The following is a 17,368-nucleotide window of genomic DNA, read 5'->3' on the forward strand; positions in this document are numbered from 1 at the left end:
ATAACAGTGGAATAATTAGTCAACATTTAAATCTAAAATATAACGACCTAAATTTTTTTCTTTAATATCTCAATAAATTCAACAACAATTCAAAGGCTTTGCATCAAATTCAATAAACCTTTCAACCCAAAATAAAAGTATGAAGATTCTGCTTCTGATCACTCTTCCATTCATATCTTGTATCATCTTAATTCCTCAACATCTGCAAAAACAATAAAATAGGAGGTAATGAGCTAGACAGCTCAGTAAACAATGATCACTTTTCAATAGATTTCATCAGGCATTTAAGTAAATCATTATTTATAGAAAATAACTATACAGAGTTCATCAATTTGAAATCAATTTCAATTATGCAACATAATTCATGTCAAATTCATTTCTTTTTCAAAAATTCAAGTTTCTTTCTAAATTTCAATTTCTTTCATTCTTAAATTCTTTTCGTCAACCATGAGCTATGACCACATTTTCCCTGTGGCAGAGTCATAATACCGCGTATCTGCTTGCGGTAGGCTGCGAATCATCTGGCAGCCATGTCCTTTGGAACCGCTGGTCTCGCTGGCGGTTTGTCGCTGGTCTCTCTAGCGACATGTCGCTGGTCTCGCTGGTGACATAAATCCTCAGGACAATCAATTGCCAACTACAAGCCCCCATTGGTAGGGTCCTTTACATAGTCAGGTTGTCAATTCTTATTGTTTTTTATATCATAATTCTTCATAAATCATGTTTCATATTCTAATTTCGATAATAAAACATATAATCATGTAGTATCGAAATCAATCAATATAATGCATCATGAAATCAATATGTTCAATCATGCTTTATCATAACATTTCAAATAAGATATTTTCATAACAAGATATCATTCATCCAATTCATGTATCGTTTCATAAATCATGTCAGAAAATACATTATAATTTGCCGATAAATCTAGAAAAAATAAAACATTACTTACCTCGAACGCATTCCAATAAATGCATAAAATTCTATAAATTTTTTTCCAAAAATTCTGTTCGTAGATCATATCGCGATATCCCATGATCAAACATCCACAATCCTATACAGAAACAATTTCAATAATTAGAAAGAATACGAATACCATATTTCAACGGTTTAGATTGGGTCCGATCATCTAATTTCATTTAATCAAAATCCAATTAGGACCTAAACGATCCAAAGTTTGACTATCAGATCAAATCGGATTCGAAGTGATAGGACCAAAATTTCTTCATCGATTTCATAAAATCAAGTGGAGAGAGAAAATCAGAGGAGAGAGAATTTATGAGGTACAATTCAAATTGATCAGGTGACACAATCCAACATTACGATTGGTCCAATATCTCAATTGGTGAAACCAACATGATCAAATCAAATCATGGCTAGATCGAAATCATGGATAATCAAATCTAAAGATTCATGGTCTGATTAAGGTGGGTGCCAGTACGCTGTCTGACAATCATAGATCAGAGTTCTTCATTAAAATCAGATCAGACTTATTAAAAGAAATTTCTTCATTCGCTAACCTTTTTTTTAGAGAGAGAATCAATCAAGAAAGAGAATATTTTAGAGAGAAAAATTTTAGAGAGAGAAAATTCTAGAGAGAGAAAACTCATCTTGAATTCTTCAGACAATATGATTCAACAAATTCTGATCGATCAGATCAAATCATGCTAAAATTATTATGTGGATAATTCAATAAGATAATGAGAAATAAAATCTAAAAATACCTGATCTGATCAAATGGATGTCGGTGTATCGTCCGACGATCACAGATCAAAAATCCATTACGAGAATCATTTAAATTCATCATCATTCTTCTCAAAATTTTAAAAATCTTAGGAGAGAGAAATAATCTATAGAGAAGATTCTAGAGAGAGAAAGTAGAGAGAGAAAATTCAATTCTAGAGAGAGAAAATACTAGTTCAGGCTGAAGAGAGAGAGGGAAGAAAGAGAAACTCTCTTTCTCATATTTTATTATTTATATCATTATTTATTAATTAATTTAATAATTTTTCTTTTCTTTTCTTTTCTCTCTCTCTTTTTTTTCTTTTTCTTCACGGAAGAGAGAGGAGAAAATCCTATTTATTATTATTATATTATTATCATTTTATTTTTCTTCTTTCTTTTTTTTTTCTTTTTCTTTTCTTTTTCTTCTTTTTCTTTTCTTTTTCTTTTCTTTTCCTTCTTCTTCTTTTCTTTTTCTTTTTCTTTTCCTTCTTCTTCTTCTTCTTTTTCTTTTCTTCTTCCCGTGGACTTGTTTTGGGCTGAAACAGGAGACCTTGAGGTCCCCTCGTTGGGTGGCCGACCGGCGGCGCAGCCGGCGTGGGGCGGCCGTCGGTAGGAGGGGGTGACTCGCCGATAAGAAGAGGGCCAAATCGGTGGTCAGCGGTGACCACCGGCGACGGCAAAACGGCAAAAAAGAAAATTCTTCCGCAACAAAATCCGACGACTCGGTCACCGGTGAGCGTGCACATCGGCACGGAAAGAAAGGGGGAGAAGAGAGGAAGAGGAGAAGGCTTACCTCCGTCGCCGGCGAAGCTTTTCCGACGAGAAATTGGACGGCACAGCGACGGGTCTCCGTGAGAAATTTTCGGTGATTGCCGCCGTTTTGCCCCGGGATTTCTCGATGAGAGGAGAGAGGAGGGTTCTCCTCCTTAAATAGAGCCGGAGGAAACTTGTTTCCGACTCCGATTAGGAGCCGGTGAACGGAGGAAGAAGACTCCCTTCGGGAGTTCTTCTCCTCTGTTTTCCTTCCTTTTTTTTTTTTTTTTTTGTTTTGGGCTTTGGATTCGTTGCTTGGGCTGGGCCTCACAAAAATAATCCAAAATTTTACATGATAACCATGAAGAACAATACATTGAGAAAGCTAAAATAAAATCAGATGTGCAATAAAATTTCCACTTCGCTAGATGATAGGACAGTGAGCTAGATTTATGCAGCAATAGCATAGACAAGGGGAGGGGAAGGTCATACATGTTTAGAGAAACTGCTTCCTCCGGTAAACATGTCTCCCTACCCCTGGGAATATGAATATTACAAGCACATTGCATCAATGTCACAAGCTGTATGTTGGCGTGCATAAGCTCAAGTTTCAGCTCCATCTTCTGCTGGTGGCAGGCCCCTATCTTCTGCTGCTCGATGAGCCCACCTTGGGCTGGACCCCACGGCGGTGGCGAGGGTGGTAGAGGTGATCGCCGCCACCTGGCGGCCGGCCGGTGGGTCTTCCGGGTGCAATGCTAAGTGAAATCCTGCTTTGCATAAATTCGTCACAAGATAATAGTGGCAGAAACACTTTTTTTTTTTTTTACAAGGAAAATATTAGAGCAAAAAAAATTTCGAGATTAAAGTCACCACTTATTTTGCTGTGCTCGTATTATATTGTATATATGGTGCAGTCTCTTCAGATCATTTTCACATCTATATTCGCACAATCCTTCTGTTATGTTATCTAATTGTGTCGTAGAATTTGTCGCGCAGGTTGATTCAAATAAATTTTTTTTTTTTTACGAAAGATACAATCGTGGAGAAATTTTATTCTATCCAGACTTTTTCAATTTGAAGGAGAGACGGATCTGATGAAGAACATAGCTTGACCACGATCGAGCTATAGTAGATCATTCGGGGTCAAGGTTCTGGAGTCTATAGAGCAAGTGTGACCTCAAGTTGGTTGAGATTGATAGGTATGTTTGAGCTATAGTAGGTCATCCGAAGACGAGGTGAACCAAGATTAGACTGAGTATGAACTGCAGTCAATTTAGTGGGTCGTGCCTAGCGAGCTTCATTTGTCGTATATACAGTTTAATAGGCATCATCTTATACAGCTCGATCAGTGTCGAGGCCAAGGTGTAGATCCACAACAGGTGTGGTTGGAAGAATGGCAACCATGAAGGCTGAGAGACCTCTGGAAGGCTCCCAGATGCTGACGAACAAAGCCATGAAGGAGCATTCCACCGCCAAAATCGGATTTTTTTAAAATATTATTTTTTAATATTTTTATTTCCAAATCTACCTCTCTTTTCATCTTATTTTTGAAAATACGGTGCTTGGACTGAGGTGGCACGGATGTGGTGAAACCGCATGTTGAACATGTGATTTTGGACTTAAAACGTATCTTCAATATGCAGTTTTAAATGATGTGGCCTACCACAATAAAAAATTTAAAATTTAATTTTAATTTTAAATTTATAATTGAAATGTTTTAGTTTTTAAAATGAAATCACATTGCCAAGATGTGGTTTCATTTTTTTTTTTTCATTCCTAGCTTCATACCAGAGGACAACCCAAGGAGGGCATGGGTGGGGGCTTCATCAGGACCGGGGAGGGAGGGGGGGCCCAGGGGGAGGCGTCGGGCAGTTGGGGCGGTGGTTTGGTGGCAGGGGTGGTGGGGTGCTGCATGGGGGGCATGGGGTGTGGGCGCAGGGGCTGAGGAAGGGAGAAGGGAGTTGGGGGGGGTTGTGTTCACATGGAGTGGCGGGGGTCGAGGGGGATGGGGGTGCCAGGCAGCAAGGGCTATGGGGTGCTGGCGCAAGGGCCGAGAGGGGGTGTGGCACGGGGGAGCCATAGGGGGTTGTGGGGGGCTGCAAATGAATGATGGGCAAGAGTGTCGTGGCAGGTGTGGCGCCGACGGAGGCGGCCTGGGCCTCATGAGAGGAGAGAGAGGCAGCCATGACGACGGCGAGAAACAGGCATAGGGCCAGGAGGGATGGCGCAGAGGAGCAACGATTGGGTGGAGGTGCTGTGGGTGGCATGGTGGAGGGGGGTAGGTGCGGTTCGGCCATTAGCAGACGAAGGTGGAGGATCGCCGAAGGGAAGGGGTGGAAGAAAAAGAAGTTAGAAATGAAAAGAAAAAATATATATATATAATTAATAATAAACACTATTATTTGATGAATAATAAAATATTATTATTTGCTTAATAATAAAATATTATTATTTGATTAATAATAAAATATTATTATTTTATGCATAATAAATATCATTATTTTATTAATAATAAAATATAATTATCATTAAAAATAGAAATAGAATGTATTAATAATATTATTTTATTATGAAAATTTATGTTGAGGATCTTTTTGTAATTTAAAAATAGAAGGTATTTTATGTAATATGATATTAATATATTAGAATTAATAAAAGTGATATATTAATAATATATTAATAAAAATAAAATTTATATTAATAAAATAATATATTAATGCATTAATAATATGATATTTTATTAAAAATCAATAAATATATATATTACTAAAATAAAAATTTTATATAAAAATAAATTTGCTCATCTGAGCCTCCTGCAACTCCTGCAAACACAAAACCAATCCGCCCACCCCCTTCGCCCTCTCATGGCCCCGGCCTCTTGGTACGAAGCCGAAAATGAAAAAAAAAATATGGAAATGAAAAAAAAAAAGAAATAAAATCGTATCTTGAACGTATGATTTTAGTTTTAAATTCAAAAATAAATTTAAATTTTAGATTTTTGACTGTGATGAGCTCGTCAAATAATAATACTTAATATTAATCAAATAATAATATTTATTTATTAATAAAATAATAATATTTAATTACTAATCAAATAATAATATATTTTATTAATCAAATAATAATATTTAATTATTAATAAAATAATAATATTTAATTACTAATCAAATAATAATATTTAATTACTAATCAAATAATAATATCTAATTACTAATCAAATAATAATATTTAGTTACTAATCAAATAATAATATTTTATTATTAATCAAATAATAATATTTTATTATTAAGTAAATAATAATATTTTATTATTAATCAAATAATATTATTTGTTATTAATTATATATTTTTTTTTGTTTCTATCTTCCCTTCCTCCCAACCCCCCCCCCCGGTCGTCCATTTTCATCTGTCGACAACCGACCCACACCTATCCCCCCTCTGGTGCACCACCCACAGTACCTCTGCCTGATCACGCTACTTCGCACCATCCCCCAAAGCCCCACGCCCATTTTTCGTCGCTGCCATAGCCACCTCCCTCTCCCCTTGCGAGGCCCAGGCCACCGCCATCGACGTCACACCCACCATGCCCCCCCCACCCGTAGTTCATCCATGGCCTCCCATGCCCCCCCATGGCTCCCCCGCACCGCACCCTCTTCGGCCCTTGCGCCCGCACCCCATGGCCCCTGCCGCTCAATGCCCCCACACACCCAACCCCTCCCCCCCCACCCCCACAAAGCCTACACCCGCGCCCCTCGCCGCTCCGCACGAACACAAAACCCCCCCCCAACCCCCTCTACCCTCTCGACCCTTGCGCCCACACCCCACGCCCTCCGCCCCTGTGCTGCACCCCACTGCCCCCATTGCTCGGCTACCACCCTAGCTGCACCACCCCCCTCCCCACCAAGGTTGTCCCTTGGTACGAAGTAAGAAATAAATTAAAAAAAAAAAGAGATGTGTCCTAAAAATATTTTAAAAAAAATGAAACCATATCTTGAAGGTGCGATTTTATTTCAAAAATTAAAACCGCATGTCTAACATACGATTTCAGTTTTAATTTTAAATTTAAATTAAAATTTTTATTTTTTATTTTTATTTTAAATTTAAAATTTAAAATAAAAATTAAATTTTAAATTTTTTATTGTGGTAGGCTGTGTCATTTAAAATGGCATGTTGAACATTTGGTTTCAAATTCTAAATCGCATGTTCAACGTATGATTTTGCCATGTCTACGCCACCTCAGCCCAAATATCGTATTTTTGAAAATAAAATAAAAAAAATAATAAGTTTGAAAATAAATATTAAAAAATAATATATATATATATATATATATATATATTATATATATATATTATATATATATTATATAAAGAAAAAACTGTCAAAGCCGGTGCTAGTGCACCCAAAGCTCGAGCTACGAAGCTGGCCCCAAGAAAGGCCGACCAAAAGCGTCGGGAACCCAAGGAGGCAACCATGATCATAGTCATCATGATGTGGATGACCATCCATTGTAGCATTTCACCTCGTGTGCCTCCTCAACTCACATGATAGCCTTTAAATATCACTTATTAGGCATAATAAGATGTAACATAATTTATTTGACATGATGAGCGTTCATAGAAACTATTACAAATCATATATTCATATGTCTATGAGTTATCATTCTTATGTTAATAAGATAGTGTTTTTAATTTGTCTATAATTTTATTTTTTGTCATAAGCTGGTTTTTGTAGGGAAATAAACCAACCATCATTATAGTTATTTATTTATTTATTTTTGTGTGTTTGGGCACAGGGTAAAGGGGGCAAATCAGCAGGCAAAAATTAGGAAAGGTGATAGGAAGCAGCATGACTACTGCTCAGCATCCAGTTGGAACCAAGACTAGCATATTTCTTTGGTTGAAGTTTTCTTATTTTCGTATACGTTAAATGTATGCTGGATGTTAGTCTGGGCTTTCTGATATAAAATCATGGAATTATTAGAATGATGATGAGCTAGCATTACTGTTATGGTAAGATTTCAAATGAAATCCAGTATGATGGGTGACATATCCTACCCATGCAACTAATGATCCAATCCTTGGCTTATTAGTCCAAGCAAGATTGCCTTCCGTGTGTGGTGAATTTGCCTTGCAACATAGTAGATAGTTTGCTCTGGCGATTCACATGATTGTAGTAGTTTGTCAAGCAATTTAAGTATCGGTAAATCACAACAGTATAGTAGCAAATCAAGCAGATAGATAACCAGAAACCTACCCACTGCAAGCACTGGCTTATAAATATGCTAGTCCATTAAACCTTTCAACAACAAGCCATAGATATATCAAACAGAGTCTCAGGCATATGTTCTTCTTTTTTTTTTTTTTTTAATATCTGCATCAGTGCATCATCAGTCTCTGGTTGAGCATTACAAGCCTACAAAGCTTTGAAAGTACTCACTTGCAGTGCATTTACAGCCCATGGTGCTCTTGATCTGTCCTCGATGACACGAGATCATCATCCCTCCTATATCAACAACTTCATGGAACGCTCATGGAAACATCAGACACATGAGCTTCAATTTTGGACGCCAGTGCCTTCCTAAATTAAATCAGGAGTTGTTTGCAGTCTAAAGTTGGCAATCAAACACCTAACCTTTCCTCCATGTGTGCTATGATTTGATATAAAAGTATGAAGAATCTGAATCCATCTTGAAGCTTCCACTACTCCATGTCATCCCATTCCCACATGTTGCAGAGACAAATAATTTTTTTCTTTGTATCTGATTCCATGTAGCACATGACTTGGTGCTTCAGCTCGGGCAATCCCTGCTGCTAAGCCAAAACAACTGCAGCTTATTTCAGTCTCTATATACTGCTTTAGAGTAGAGAAAAAGGAGTGATGAAGAGATCATTTTTTGTGGAGGCTGAGAGATCAGTTGGCTCCGAGATCCGCAGGAACAGGCCATGAAGGAGACCATCAAAGCCAGCAATGACAACACCAATTGTCAAGCCTGAAGCCGACCATGGCAAAGGCCGAGCTGAAACCTCTAGAAGTCTAAGAAGGTGAGCACATATCCTCCTTGTGCTCTTAAATGACCCACAGCAGAAGCTCGACAGCTTCTTAGACAGTCACTGTGAATCCTAGGACAAATATAATAGCTTTGCGACAACAACCATTACAATATTCCTCTTGCAAGACTCATCTAGGGGTACAGAGCATCCAATAGCCATTTCACAATCTCCCATATTTTCAAGCCTGAAAGAGCCCACCAAACCCAGCAATGACACAGCCGGCCATTGGAAAGGCCGAGCTGAACCATCTGGAAGTCTAAGAACGTGAGCACATATCCTTTTGTGCTCTTGAATGAGCCACGGCGGGGGCTTGACAGCTTCTTCGATGGTCACTAGGAATCCTAGGACAAATATAATAACTTTGCAACATCAACCATTACAATATTATTTCTCTTGCAGGACTTGTCTAGGGGTACAAAGCATCTAATAGCCATTTCACAATGTCCCAAGTTTTTGCCTGTCTTGTCACTAGCTAATATTTCAAAACCTAGCAACACAGTAGTTCTTGGATTTCTCTAAAACAGATAAAGATGAAAAAATGATTAAAAATATTATATTAACTATAAGAGATTGCAAAAATTATAAAATAGAGTGAGGAGAGTATGTGAATAATACTACATACAATGTCAACATCATTCTTAAAGTATATATGATTCATAATATGACTATAAAACCATGAAAAAAGTATCTATCGTTACCAACACCGTATCATATAATTCTGGGAAAAAAACAAGAGATTGCATAATATCGTGATAGGTTTAATATACACATGCAATACATCTTGAATACCTCTCATCCATTTTATATGTTTCTAAGGGTTGGGGATCTGTGGAAGAAAACTACTAAATTGCCACTAAAAACATAAGCACGAGGTTCTGCAATCGAATTTATTTATCAACTCTGTCGCAGGCCGAAGATGACAACCGAGCAGAAAAAGGTCAGTCCACACAACGAAGCAGCAGAACATCCAGCATCAAATTATTTGAAGACTTGTATCCTTTTCTTTTCCTCAGATAAATATCAATATCAAGTTTGCATCTAAAGATTGTCTTGATGGGTTCAGTGTAAATTGGATGATCGACTGGTGCTATTGAAATCAAGCTGCAGCATAATCGTGATGAACCAGCATCAGTGTATTGCTAAATAAAATCCATCTAGTATATCTTGATAAAAGTCCTTTTCCCCTTGCCCATCTTGCCCAACCAACCAAAAGGCTGAACCAGGCAGAGTCCAGACTGATAGCGTTTTGGAGAAGTCAATTTTTCCCCTCTCGTTCCAAAAAACACAAACATGTCTATAGACCCATGTAGTCACCAAAAAGACTGCCGGAGAGTGTGTTATTATTTTTCTGAGAGCAGACAGCTGGAGAGTGTCATAAGATTAAATTTTAACACAACAATGACACATACTAACAAAAAAAAGTAAGTCTCAAGTTCTAGCCCTTTTTGGTACCTCCCCCCCCCCCCCCACACAAAAAAAAAAAAAAAGGTTCCAGCCCTTTTTAGCCAAATAATGCCGTTATATAAAGCTATAGCTGTTGTACCACCACCATCGATGGTTTTTGAGTCCTTTTTTTAATTAATATAAAAAAAATTTATTTATATAAATAATTTAGTTTTTAACTTATTTATTAGATTAATACAAAAATGATAAAATATCATTTTGAATGACGTTTTATCATCGTCACGTTACCCCCCATTTTCCACATAGACGACGTTAAAAAAATAAAAAATAAAAAATATCAAATAATATGATATTTTTTAAAACGCCATATTATTTGGCGTTTTTAATCTTTCTATCCAAAAAATAGAAAAAAAGTAAAAAATAGAAAAAAAATAAAAATAAAAATTTTAAATTTACAAAAAAATAAAAAATTTTAATTCTAATAAAAATAAAAACTATCATTTCAAATTAGTATCCCCATTTCAAATTATCTTTTTAAAAAAATATTTGAAAAAAATTGATGTTAAAAAAAAATAAAAATAACATAAAAAAAGAATTGAAAAGAAATAGAAATTATAATTCTAAATTTTAAGAAAATAAAAATTTTAATTTTAATTCAAATAAAAATCATCATTTCAAATTACAATCTCTTTTTCAAATTAATTTTTTTAAAAAAATATAATAAAAGAAAAAAAAATGAGAAAAAAATGAGAAAAAACAAAAATTATAATTTTGAATAAATTTTAAAAAATAAAAATTCTAATTCTAATTCAAATAAAAAAGATAATTTTAAATTATTTTTTTCATTTAAAATTATTTTTTTTAAAAAATATCCAAAAAAATCTTAAAAAATTTAAAAAATAAAAAATACCATAAAAAAAGAAAGAAATGAGAAAGAAATGAGAAAAAATAAAAATTATAATTTTAAATTTAAAAAAATAAAAATTTTAATTTTAATTTAAATAAAAAACATCATGTCAAATTACTTTCCCCATTTCAAATTAATTTTTTAAAAAAAAGATGTTCAAAAAAATAAAAAAAATAAAAATACCATTAAAAAGTTAAAAATTTTAAAAAATAAAAAAAATAAAAATTATAATTTTAAATTTAAAAGAAATAAAATTTTTAATATTAATTAAAATAAAAGACATCATTTCAAATTGCTTTTCTCATTTCAAATAAATTTATTTAAAATATATTTCAAACAAATGAAAAAAATACCTAAACAAAATTTCATAAAAACAGAAAAAATGGTAAATATGGGAAAAATTGAAAATTATAATTTTAAATTAAAAAAAATTAAAATTTTAATTTGAATTCAAAAAAATAAAAGAAAAAAATGCCATAAAAAATTGAAAAAAGGGACAAATGTGAAAAAAATAAAAATTATAAATTGAAATTTTTAAAAAAATAAAAATTTTAACTTTAATTTAAATAAAAAATAATATTTCAAATTATTTTCCTCATTTCAAATTACTTTTTTAAAAAAATATCTAAAAAAAAGAAAAAAATTGGTGTAAAAAAAATGAAAAACAACAAAAAAAGAAAAAAGGGAAAAGAATTGAATTGAAAAAAAATAAAAATTCTAATTCTAATTCAAAAATAAAAATTATAATTTTGAATTTAAAAAAATAAAATTTATAATTATAATTCAAATAAAAAATGATAAAAAAATAAAAATAATAATTATTAATTTAAAAAAAATAATTTTAATTCAAATAAAAAATTATCACTTCAAATTACTATCTCCATTTTAAATTAATTTTATTTATTAAAAAATCACATAAAAATAACTAAAAAAATTAAAAAAACCATAAAAAAGGAAAAAAAAAATGGAAGAAAATGCCGAAGGGAATGGCGTTTTTGAAAACGCCAAAGGGAATGGTGTTTTTGAAAATGCCATTCCCTTTGACATTTTTGAAGCATAAAATCCAAAAAAAAAAACCTCTCTCTCCCTCTTCTTCCTTTTCTCCAGCATTTCTCTAACGTTTTCTCCTCTCCAGTGACACGGCGGCGAGCTCTCGACGACGGTGAGCTCCCTCCTCTCTCTTTCCTCTTCCTCTCTCTCCCTCTTCCTCTCTCTCCCTCTTTTTCCTTAGCAGCTGGCGACAGAGGGCCGGCGGCGGCCCCGGCGGTGGCTCCCCACAACGGGCCCCGACGATGGCCCCCCGACGGCGGCCCAGCGGTGCCCCCCATGCGATGGGCCGCGGCGGGCCCCTGCGGTGGCCCCCCGACGATGGGCCACGACGGCGGGCCCTGACGGCGGGCACGCGACGGCCCTCCGATGGCGGGCCTATGCGGCCCTACGGCATCCTTCTATTTCGATCCGCGGTGGCGGCCCTCCGATGGCGAGCCCTTCTTATTATTTTTTATTTTTTATTTTTATCTTATTAGATTCAGATTTATTTTAAAATTTGATTCAATCATAATTTAAAAATTTTAAAATATATTGCATTTCATGAAAACGTAGACCTGTCAGTTGACCAATGTAGGATATTCTACGATATCCGTATAAAATATATATTTAATTATATATTTTTGTACGGGTACCGTAAAATATATATATTGGTCAATTGCTTGTCCAGTTTGGATAGTTTGAGAATTGCATTTAATTCTATAGGTAATTACATTATTCGAATGATATGCGGAGGGTTCGAGAGAAATTTTGGACAGTATTTTTCTTTAGTTCTCCCTACACATTTTCAGTCATGTGGGGAGAACTAAGAGAAAATACTGTCGAAATTTTTTTCGGTCTCTTTTGCGTGTCGTTTGATTAATGTAATTAACCTATAGAATTAATGTAATTTTCGAATGGGATAGGATCTATCTGTACCTATTTGTTGATGATATGATGTATTTATCATGTAAATCTTTTAAAACGATAAAATAATTAGTAATACTAAATATTTTGATTTTCATTGTGTCAAAAGTTTCTCTGAGAAAATGATCAGTATTCAAGTTTGTGTACTATTGTATTATGATGGCATGATACAGAATGATGAAACTGGTGTGCAGTACAGTCATCCTGCAAATCAGATGATTAGAGTATCTTCATCATTATCACGTCAAGAATTATTGAACCATTTATACAGCAGTATTACTGTAGACAAAGAAAAATATGAAATAAAATTAAAATGAAAATCTTCTAATCTGTCGTAACAGTTAATGTAGAGCAATTATATCTTAGTTCCAATTGATGACGATAAAGATGTCGAAGAAATACTGATCTTTTTTTTAAAATATTCAGAATGTCAATTTTTAGAATTATATATTGAAAAGAAAGATGTACCGGGCTTTGGATACTATAATCAGTTTTTAACTCAAGCAGACAATAACATTGGGCCTTCCTCACCTTTCGTAACTCCTATGGTTCAAACCGATAGTGTTGAAGCCGTATTTGCAGAACAACATTCCACTACTGCCGGCCCTAGTTGTCCAGTTATTCAGAGTCCTATAGTGACTTCTCTTGTGTCTTCTGCTATGGTGACTTCTCCTTTGCTAGAAGTAGTGGTAAGTGCGGGAGACGACACTCATATAGAGAACAATGATTGGGTAGTCGGTGGAATAAATTCTGATAATCTAGGTTTTGAGTCAGATGAAAATGGAGATGAAGACTATTAGATGGATGAGGACAGTAGCAGTAATGATGATGATGGTAAAGATGAGAATGATGATAAAGATGTTCAGGCTAATATTAATATGGGAGAACCTCAACCTCGTTTCCACGAACCCCCATAATTTTTTAACGATATAAATTTAGATGATGGTGGTTGTGTTAGTGCTGGTCAAAGATTGAACTCTGACTATCAGTTTTGGGACTCCTCGATGACTGAATTTTCTAAAGGTTTAATGTTTGAGAGTAAAGATTATGTAAGGAGAGCTCATGATCTTTATCACATTATGAAGTATTGGACATACAATGTAGTTCAGTCGCATTCGAAATTATGGTCCGTACGATGTGCATCATTAGATAATGTTCAAAATTATAAATGGAGGCTTCGTGTTGCATTGTTGAAAAAACAAGAATATTTTCAAATCACAAAATATGAGGGTCCTCACACTTGTTTGTTTATGGCGTTGAGTCGAGACCACAAACATGTCAGTAGAAGGATGATTGGCACACTAGTCCGACATATTATTGAGAAAGATTTCGGTGTTAAAGTTGAAGCTATTGTGGCAACCGTTAATGATCAATTTCAATATACGGTGTCATACAGGAAAGCATGGTGTGGAAAGCAGAAAGCATTAGTTGATATTTATGGAGAATGGGAGCCGTCTTATGCTAAATTACCCTATTATATGGCTGCACTTCAACATGCAAATCTCGGTACAGTTGTTTCATGGAATTTTTTTCAAACTTTGAATTCCAATGTCCGAGTTTTAAATTATATTTTCTAGGCTTTCAAACCATCTATCCAGGGTTTTACGCACTGCCGTCCTGTAATCAGCATTGATAGCATGCACTTGTATAGAAAGTTTAAAGGTAAGATGTTGATTGCAACAGAAATTGATGTAGAGAATGGAATATTTTCATTAGCATATGCAATTGTGGATGAGGAGACGACTGCAAGTTGGAGTTGGTTTCTTTTCCAGCTCAGAATACATATCGTCAAAGATAGAAATGAAATATGCTTAATTTCTGACAGGCATCCAGGTATATTAAATGCCATCGCAAATGAGTCTGTTGGATGGAGTCCACCACGTGTCTATCACCGATACTGCTTAAGACATATCTACAATAATTTCAACACTCATTTTAAAAATATGCAGCTGAAAAGAGTAGTATGGCAAGCAGGAAGCACTCATCAAGTTCGCAAGTTCAACTTTATCATGGATAGAATCAGAACAGTGAATGAAGAGGCTTGGAGTTGGTTGTTCGAGATAGAAAAGGAGAAGTGGATGTTGGCACATGATGATGGCCTGCGCTATGGTGTCTTAACTACAAATTTGTCGGAGGTTTTTAACAGTATTTTACGCGGGCTAGAAATATATCAATTACAGCTTGTGTTCAAATGATATTTTATCGTCTTGTGAAATACTTTAATACGAGGCATGCCCAAGCTTTGAGATATGTAGAGGAGAATCCAAATAATTTTTTTACTCCTCATGTTGCAATTAAGATCGCTGAAAATCAAGTTAAAGCTAACCAGCACCGAGTAACAGCATTCAACCTTCAAAGAGGTATATATGAAGTGCTTACGAGGAGAGCAAGCACAGGATTATGAAGTAGAGAAAATTCTCATACGGTTACTTTAGCTGAAAGAAAATATTCTTGTGGAAAGTGAAGCATGTACAAATATCCATGTTCACACGTTTTAGCTGTGTGTCAAGAAATTACGGTATATTTTTGTGGTTTTGTGGATGATGCATATATAATTACATCATATAAGAATGCTTGGAGCAGCGACTTAAATTTATTACCACATGAAGTTATTGAATGCATACACGTATGTTCAAATATATTCCTGATCATCATCGTTTGAGATCCAAGCAGAAAGGTAGACCAAAGTCAACAAGTCTACAAAATGAGATGGATGATAGGCAAATAAGAAGTAAGAACCACTGTGGTATTTGTAAGGAACAGGGTGATGACCGCCATCGCTGTCCTACGATACTTCAACACACTTCAACTTCAAGCAGTGAAAGAAATTAAAAGCTCCGAAGATATATTTTCATCATTATTTTATGTATTTCTGTGAGATTGTATTTGAATATACGTGTTTAATATCCTGAGATGAACTGAATTTTGTGTTTAAGTTGTATTGTGTGACAATATTGTGTTTAAAATATATTTCTCATAAAATGAATGGCTATTATATTTCTTATTTTTTAATACACTTGTGATAATATCCTTATTTTAGATTTATTAGCGTATTATGACTTACGATCCGTGATATTTCGATCCTCGAGACAGCAGTATTATTACATTGTAGGAGCACCATCGATCACAGACTATTTTAGATGGTGGCGTAAGCATTTCAATCCTATTTACTATTTAATTTTTTTTAAAAAAATTATATACATTATCTAATTATTATATTTTATTGTAGGAGCCCAGACACCTTCGTCTACGACGATCCGATGCTGACTTCTGGAGGACAGAGGACATCGCACATAGAGTGCTAGATTATTTACGATATCTTGGATTTTATAGAGTATATCGGATTGATCGTATATAGATGGACGTTGGTCTTATTACTGCTTTGCTTGAGAGATGGCGTCCATAGACACACACATTTCATCTTCCATTTGGTGAGGCGACCATCACTTTACAGGATGTCAGCATCCTTACTGGACTACTACTTGATTGTGATCCAGTTACTGGAGTTGATCCCACGCTTACCATTCCGGAGTGGCAGGCTTTGTGCTTGCGATTGCTAGGGTTTGAGCCCGACGCATATTTTTTCGATCATTCACGATTCAATATTGAGTGTTTGGATGATCGTTATCGATATTTTCATATTGCGGATGATGCACTAGAGGAGATGGTGCAGCAGTATGTTAGGGGTCAGGTGCTGCGGTTGTTAGGTAGTGCCCTGTTACCCGATACTTCATCGAATAAGATGAAGTTGATGTTTTTGCCATTATTAGAGGATTTAGACTTCGCTCGTAAACTTAGTTGGGGCAGTGCAGTACTAGCTTGCCTGTACAGAGCTATGTGTCGGGGTTCTTATGTTGATCAGAGCAAGATTGATGGTTATCTTGTATTATTACAGGTATGTGAATTAAAAATTTTTATTTTTAATATTCAATTATATTTCAAACATTGGGTATATGATGTATATTTTTTTGAAATTTGCAGATTTGGATATGAGAGCGTATGCCGACTATCAGTCCATTACGATGATAGTTGCTCGAGATGCCATCAGAGCAGCATGATCCTGATGTTCCATTCAGACTAGACGGACCATTGGGATATAGGTATAAAAATATTACTTTTTTATTTGAAACTTACGGTTTTAAATTCGATAAAATTTATTTAACATGAGTAGATTGTGAAACAGATGGAACGTTGCATTCAACGTTCATCACGTATCGACGAGAGTGACACGGATTTATAGGTGCCAGTTGGATACATTAGTTGATACATGTAGAACGATAAATTTTAAATTTTTTACAAATATCATTTTATAGTATTCATAATCTATTAAAATTTTAGCTTACTAATTTTTTTTATTTTAAGTCTATCAATTTTTGTGGGAGCCATATACAGATGAGATATTGGCTATATTGCTGCAGATGTGTACAGTTGGATATGACATATGAACTGTTAGGGTGCCACTTATTTGTTTTGATGTGGTAGAGTGGCATCTTTCCGATCGTGTCCTGCGATAGTTTGGTCAGATTCAGGATATCCCAGAGCAGTTTGATACCAGCCAAAGACTTCATCATATTGAT

Source organism: Elaeis guineensis, chromosome 15 (assembly GCF_000442705.2).
Source record: "Elaeis guineensis isolate ETL-2024a chromosome 15, EG11, whole genome shotgun sequence".
NCBI classification, from domain to species: domain Eukaryota; kingdom Viridiplantae; phylum Streptophyta; class Magnoliopsida; order Arecales; family Arecaceae; genus Elaeis; species Elaeis guineensis.